The following is a 6,000-nucleotide window of genomic DNA, read 5'->3' on the forward strand; positions in this document are numbered from 1 at the left end:
TTTTTAACAGCAGGCCCTGTCCCTGTGCCCTGCGCCCAGCAAGAGTAACTGTGAGGGGTTACAGTGTTCAGGCACCACCAACACCAAAGGCCCAATTTTTGGCACCTGCATGACAAGTACATGCAATTTCAAATTTTTTATGGAATTCTTACCAGCAGGTTCCATTCCTGCGCCCAGCAAGAGTAACTGTGAGGGGTTATGATGTTCAGGCACCACCAACACCAAAGGACCAATTTTTGGCACCTGTATGACAAGTACATGCGATTTCAAATTTGCATGGTATTCTTACCAGCAGGTCCCATTCCTGCGCCCAGCAAGCGTAACTGTGAGGGGTTACGGTGTTCAGGCACCACCAACACCAAAGACCCAATTTCAGTTTAATTTCCTGCCGATACTAACCTTCCAGGTCCCCATCACTCCAGCAGGTTTGCATAGCTGACACCCAACCTTGGCCAGGTCAGATGAAAGCATAGCGCCCCACCTAGATCACTGATAAAAACACATACAACACATGATCTTTGCCAATTTCAAATTGGTATGGAATTTTTACCAGCAGGGCCGTTCCTGCGCCCAGCAAGAGTAACTGTGAGGGGTTACGGTGTTCAGGCACCACCAACAACCAATGCCCAATTTTTCTGCACCTGTATGACAAGTACATGCGATTTCAAAATTTGTATGGAATTTTTACCAGCAGGGCCGTTCCTGCGCCCAGCAAGAGTAACTGCAAGAGGTTGCAGTGTTCAGGCACCACCAACAACCAAGGCCCAATTTTTCTGCACCTGTATGGCAAGTACATGCCATTTGAAATTTGTATGTATATTTGTATATGACATTTTTTCCTTCAGAAATGTCAGTATTGCTGCAGCAGGCTACACACATCGTACAGATCTGCTACTTTACAGGCACATTAAGGGGACCCCGGGGACCCCTCCCCCCCCCCCCCGGCATGATATTTAAAGCTATTTTCATTTTTATAGTTTCACTTTAAGCCTCATTAAAATCAGTAAATCGCTGCTCCTTTAAAAACGATAGCTTTTTTTTTAAATTTTGCATTGCTACATGTCAGTACCCGGACCCTCAATGCACTTTTTTTTGGCAATAACTTGCATTTAAGCCTTTAAAATGAGGACTTTTGACTTTTGACGTTCGAGTTCCATAGACTTCAATGGGGTTTGTTTGTTCGAACAAACTTTTCCTCTCTTTGCGGTGTTCTGGTGTGAACCGAACAGGGGGGTGTGCGGCTCATCACTACTGAGCAGCTATGTCTAGCAGTTCCAGTGCACATTGTACTATAGATTCTTCTGTTCTTTGCTTTCTACCAATTAAGTGGGCCCTAAAGTCTCTTAGAGGGAGATTTACTAAAATTGGTGCACTTGAATCTGCTGAAGTTGTGCATGGTAGCCACTCAGCTTCTAATTTCGGTTTGTTCAATTAAGCTTTGGGAATAAAACCTTGAGGCTGCTTGATTTCTATGCAGAACTCCACCATATTTTTCACGCTCCAGTATTAGTAAATAACCACCTTAATGTTTCGTCTTGACTATACTTCTAAGTGGTTAACTATATTTTCAGTAATCCTGGTCTTCTGCTGGGATATGCAGGGTTAACTTTCTTGCTTCTCCCTCTAGTGAAAAAAGTGGTCAGTTCTGCCTGCTTAGAGATCACATCTGATTGGATCTTGCCCAGCAATCTCCTGGCCTTATTTATTTGGGTAATTTTAGAGACAGGAATTCTGCCAGAAATAAGTATTGTCTTCTTCCATTCATTGTCTAACATGGTCGATGATGTTGGTAGAGGTCAAGTGCAACTAAATAGTTAATTGATCGAGTAATCAAACAGGGAGTAACTTGCAGGTTACTAAATAGGTGCAAGGTTAGGAGCAATTTTTAATATCAGATTTAGAATGGCAAAGGTAATGCATTCACCACAGAATATTGAAAAACATATTCAGGATGGCAAGCAACATCCATACACCGCAACATAATACAAAACAGATTGTAAAAGTTGCACAAACATTACCTTTTTACAGTAATGTCTCTGTGGCTCAGTCAGCAACGTCTCTGTGCTGCATTGTATAGTCTTTGTAACAACAGCGGGTCTAGCTGAGAATCACTACTTCAGGAATACAGTACAGAACACAAACAGCTATCTGTGATTATCTTAATAAATAACATCCTTTTTAGTAAAGTCCAGGTTAGCACTAACATCACAGGTGAACAGCTGGAGGGATCTAAGGTAAGGTGACTAGATTTTTAAAATTAAATCTGGGGACATATTTTTTTTTTATTGGCAAATGGCACAGGACTGCATAATACACAGAGCGCTGGGCACATTACTGTATAATATACAGAGCGCTGGGCACAGGCCTGCATAATGCATAGAGCGCTGGGCACAGGACTACATAATACACAGAGTGCTGGGTACAGGACTGCATAATACACAGAGCGCTGGGCACAGGCCTGCATAATACACAGAACGCTGGGTACAGGACTGCATAATGCACAGAGTGCTGGGTACAGAACTGCATAATACACAGAGCGCTGGGCACAGGACTACATAATACACAGGGCGCTGGGCATAGGACTGCATAATACACAGAGCGCTGGGCACAGGACTACATAATACACAGAGTGCTGGGCACCAGACTGCTTAATATACAGGAGGGTGTTAGGCATAAAGTGCAGGGTTCCGAGGTTTGCTATGCACAGAGGACACTTCTGCCCCCACATCCATAGCTCACCTCTGCACCCTTCTCTCATAGATTATCTCTGCAGCCACCTCTTTTTCCTTCCTCCACAACAGCTCTCCATCTCTCCACACAACTGCATCAGCTCTGACCCCTGCTCACCCACCGCCCTCACCTGTGTACAAACAGACCCCCCCCCCCCCCCCATCTGCTCACCTCCCGGTCTCAGCCCACCACACAGTCAATTTTTGGCTCTGCCTCTCCTCCACTGAACAACAGCAGGAGCGGCAGAGAGATCGTCCAGCAGGGGGCATCTGAGCCACCAGGCTGTTTCTCAGCCAGCATAGGATGCCCTGTCTACATTAATCCTGAATCTGGGGACAAAACTGGGGACAGACTTGGACCGGGGACAGACTTGGACCGGGGACAGTGTCCTCAATCCGGGGACTGTCCCCGGAAACCGGGGACATCTGGTCACCCTAATCTAAGGCCCAAGGACAAAGTGCTACCCCTGCATTCTCAGGTGTGGTCTTTCTGCGCTTCTGAGGAGGGAAGCTGAGGAACTTATTTTCCCTGGGCATGTCCAGGAACCCAAAGCGAACCAAGATTTGTGTATGAGCTTCTCAGGCTGTATGGGAATGAAGTCCTGTGCCCATCGCTGTGAGTGCTGGCCAGGAGGGAGCTCGTCTATGCTTCAGGCAATGGTAGAGAGTAATAGGTGTTCCAGGAGTCGCACTTCAAGTCACATATTGACTTGATGTGCGGCTCCCAGGACACCTATCACTCAGAAACCCAAAGAGTTGTGGGAAATGGAGCTAAATGGAGCTGAGTCTGCATCTTAGCATTCTGAGTAAACGGACACTCTGCTAAAATCATCTTCACATAACAAAGCTGAAATTAGTGCAAAAGTTGATCTTATTTAAAGAGGTTGTAAACCCTCTATTTGAACTTGCACCTATAGGTAAGCCCGCTGACGAAGTCTCTGACGTAACGCGTACGGGGGAGGAGCCTACTCGTAGTACGTCGGTCCTTGGAGGTATACAGAAAGCTATCTGACTGTTTGACGCTGTAAGCCCGCACTGCTTAAATGCATAAGAATGTAAGTGAATCTTTATCTAGTAGATGTAATAAAGCATTTAAAAGCAGTGAGCACTAGATCCCTTCTTCCCTTTTTTTCACATTGGGTTCGTGGTCCACATGGAGTGTTAGCTGGAGCAGTGAAAAGAGGGGAGACCAGGCTGTTATCCATGTAGCGGGGTCTTCCATTATACAAGTTCTAAAAGACTGCTGCTTGACATTTGAGAGGAACTCGGCTCCATCTAGTGGCCAAAAGGACACATTGCAGCGGCTATGGAATGTCTTTTGATGTTATTTTCCTTTCAGGAAGTTGAGCAGTCTTCATCGCCCATAGTGCTTTGAGAATACCAGGGTGCACTGCTGCACCGCACAGCCTTCTGGGGGAAGCTTTATAAAGGAAGGGAGGAGCCAGGCTCACTCTCTTGGAAAAGACACAGTGAGACAAGCAGGATGCCAGTGCTGTGGGCTGATGCTGTATGCTAGGCCGAAACTCCTGGGCCTTAAGTGACTAAGTTGCAGTGTTTCATCTCCAGTAGAGGATCCCTCCTGGAGGTCCCATCGATGTTCTACAGAGACCAGACTCATCCACCCCAAATACCTAGCGCGGCTGGTGACAGAGGCCGGAGACTGAGACAGCAGCGGAGGCTTCCTGGGAGACAGTCCTGTTGGTGAGAGGGCACCTGCCCAAAAACTGACTCTATCTATCAAAGAAGTAACTTTAGTCAGGATTAGCCTTAGAGTAGTAGAAGGCAATATACCAGGTGGCCCAGTACATCTCTCACAGAAGTTTTACCGGCAATCCTGCACAGACACCCCGCGGTGATTACTAACTGTTTGCTGCCATTCTCTCTATTGATCACCCATCCTCAATGTGGATTACAAATTGCGAGTGCACCAACGTTGCTAGCGAAGATATAGAGAAGAAACAGCGGACTCAGATAGGTCTGACATTCTGATACTGTGTCTAACTGAATGCTGAGCCTTATCTCCAAAAGTATAATAGTGATTAAGATGGCGGTCCTATAGGCTCTGAGACATTTCCTGAAACAATTAATGTGCCCTTGAGGAGTGATATCACAGTATTTATCTTATCTTTGATTAATTAATTAGTATATCCTTTTACAAAGTCATATTTTACTGTATCGAAACTGTTTATTTGATTCACAGTAAATAACTTTCCTGTTTAAAAGCAAGCTTGTGTGTGGTCACCTTGTATTACCCAGAAGGACTGCAGCTGGAGAGAGGTAACAGGTCATTATTATTTATTGAAGTGTTATATTCCAATCTGTGTAGCCATTTGGTATTCCAGTCCTATTCTGGGTCAGTTGTGCCTAGGGAGGGTTCGAGCCAATTCTGTGGGTTGTTAGGCAGGACGTAGACCCAATAATCTAATCAGCAGCTCCTGCGGGGGTGGTGCTACACGTGGGGGCTCGTCCGGGATTATCTACAGTCCTGCAACACAACCCTCTCAGCCACAGAATCCCCCTCAACGCAGAAATGGATCCTACCGCTGCAGCCGAGTGGTGCAGGGAAGAGAATGTCGTAGTGGAAAATGGCCTGGTGGTTGAAATCAAGGGAGAGGTCTGGACTGAGGAAAAACTCCTCCCAGTTTTAAGGGCACTGTCCACAGACAGGAAATTCTGGGTGACTGACATAAAGACAGACACCACCGTTCCACACACGTATGCATTGTGTGAGTGGAGGAAGGGGGTCCCTGATTACTTTAAGGGAACCAGTGTAAAGACTACTGACCAAACAGAACTTTTCTTAATACATCCAGAAGTCCTTACTGAAGGTCCCTCATCCACCACTCCTGGGGGATCCAGCAAAGAAAAAGGTGTCCAAGAAGGGAGTCCAGAGTCACCACCTTTGTCTACCTTTAGCTCAGAACTGTGTGCTGTTCTCGGGGAAATCGTAGCAAAATGTAGTAAGGACTCCCCAAACTATCTGATGACTGAATATAGGAAGCTCAGGACATTCTCTGGGAAACAGCCTGTGCCTTCGACAGAAGATGGGTTTGAAGAGTGGTTAGATACCGCCACTCAGGCTTTGGAAGAGTGGGAGGTACCAGAACAGCACAAGAAACAGAGAATCACAGAAAGTTTAAAGGGACCTGCACTAGAGGCCGTACGTAATCTCAAGCTAAGCAAAAAGAACTGTACTGCACAGGATTATCTAGACATTCTACAAGATGTATTTGGTCGGACGGAGAACGTGGCTGAACTTCTTTACCAGTTA

Source organism: Pelophylax lessonae (assembly GCF_965119305.1).
Source record: "Pelophylax lessonae genome assembly, chromosome: 4".
Lineage (NCBI taxonomy): Eukaryota > Metazoa > Chordata > Amphibia > Anura > Ranidae > Pelophylax > Pelophylax lessonae.